Genomic DNA, 2,056 nt, shown 5'->3' on the forward strand with positions numbered 1-2,056 from the left:
TATTCTCCCCGCACCACCCAGTAGCACATCATTCCCGGAGCCGCTATTAATGGCCTTTTGATAAATAATCACTTGTAAGTCAATAAATTTTTATTAAACAGTGTGGCGCTTTGATTTATGAAAATCCGACGGGGTTTGTCTGGGAGAAAAGGGATGCAGAATTGAAGCGGAGCTGCTATCCATCTGCCTGCCAGGCCGCCCTGCCTGTGCTCGCACCCACACGCCCCTGGAGCAGCCAGCCCCAAGCTCTGCCACATGCTCGGTGGGAGCCCTGCCCGCATGCCCCAGGGCTGCCCAGCCCCAGGCAGGCCCCGGCACACCAGGTGGGTTTGGGGAGGGCAGAGCTGGTGCTTGCTGTTGACCAGGCTCCATACGCCTTGTGAGACCCCAGCGCTGGCAGGGGACCGCTCTGCTGCAGCAAGCCGCAGCAGCAAGTGGCCAGTGCCATCTGTGTGGGAAGCGGTGGGAGCCCTGCCCGCATGCCCCAGGGCTGCCCAGCCCCAGGCAGGCCCCGGCACACCAGGTGGGTTTGGGGAGGGCAGAGCTGGTGCTTGCTGTTGACCAGGCTCCATACGCCTTGTGAGACCCCAGCGCTGGCAGGGGACCGCTCTGCTGCAGCAAGCCGCAGCAGCAAGTGGCCAGTGCCATCTGTGTGGGAAGCAGGACCACGGGAGCAGTGATGGGCAGAGTGGGCAGGAGAGGAGGGTGGTCCTGGGCACTGCCCTGGGGCCCTGCGCAGAGCAGCACTGCTCAGGGGACCTGTCCAGCTGCAGGGATGCACAAGGCAGCCTGGCTGTGGCTGCGATTTGTCACTCTCCCCAGCTGCAGCAGGCCCTTTGCCACCTGCTTTATTTGTCTCCCAGCCCTGACGTGGCATCAGACAGGTGTTAAACTACTTAATCACTTTAAAATTGTTTTAATTTTCTGTTTTGTATTGATCTCCACAGCACCAATTAATCAGCTCACTGGACCAGGCAGTTAGTACATTAAAAATTGTCAGCCACGCTGGGCAGCTTAGAAAATGTCAAAAAAATATCCCAACAGCAGCCCCGCACTTCTCCCGCTGTGCTGAGCCTGCTCCTGCTGAGCACTGGCTCTGCCCACAGATGGTGACGTGGCTCTCCCAGCCCTGCCACGGGGCCGGGGCGCATGGGGCACGCAGCCTCCGCCCCAGCCCTGTGCACCACACTGCCTGTGGGACCTGGCCTCCCACATCCTTGCAAAGCTCTGCCACCCACTGGCATTTGTCCCATCGAGACAGCAGAGGGGCTGCATGGCTGAGGGGGAAGTGTTACGAGCCCCACACTCACTGGGGGGCTAGACAGGGACCTATGGGGGAGAGCAGTCTTCTCTAAGCCCTGGGAAAGTGCTGCCAAGCGATCAGGGCTCCTTGCAAAATCCCCCCAGCCCAGCATGTGGCAGAAAGTGACAGATTGGAGAGGACTTGAAGCCAAATGTGGGCCTCGGGGCCCAGGCAGATGGGTCACACGGTGATGGTCTGCAGCCCCACACCATGGCTCCTCACCACAGGGCTGGTGCTCGGGGCCACTGCAAAGCCTCAGTGCTTCGGGAGCTTTGGCCATCCCCAGGGGTGGACTTGGCCACTAGCCTGTCCTCAGGTGCTGCCTGCAGCCACAGGGGAGGGCAGCTTGGGTTGCAGCCCCCAGCACCTCCTCCACGCCTGTGCCATACTGCTAATCAGTATATGATGGGCCGGCAGCACCTTATCTCCTATCGATTTCCTCCCAGGACACGGCCGGTCTGTTTGCTCACACCTGGCTGGCACTTAGTTGGCTCTCAGCTGAACAACTGCCAAGCTTGCCAGGCCCCCAGCGGTGTGCCTGTGCCAGCAGGAGTCCATTTAGCATCCTGAGCGGCTGGGGATAGACAGCCCTATGTGGCACCCACCATTGGTGTGCAAGGGTCAAGCCATGGGGAGCCAGAGGAGGGGGTGTGCAGACCCACATGCACACACCTGTGCGTGTGTGCAGCCCCCACGGGGCAGGGGTGCAGCACGGGGGGGGGGGGGCGCCCAGGTGGACAGGCAAAACACCAG

This window comes from Aptenodytes forsteri, unplaced genomic scaffold (genome assembly GCF_000699145.1).
Source record: "Aptenodytes forsteri isolate BGI_AS27 unplaced genomic scaffold, ASM69914v1 Scaffold298, whole genome shotgun sequence".
Classification (NCBI taxonomy): Eukaryota; Metazoa; Chordata; class Aves; order Sphenisciformes; family Spheniscidae; genus Aptenodytes; species Aptenodytes forsteri.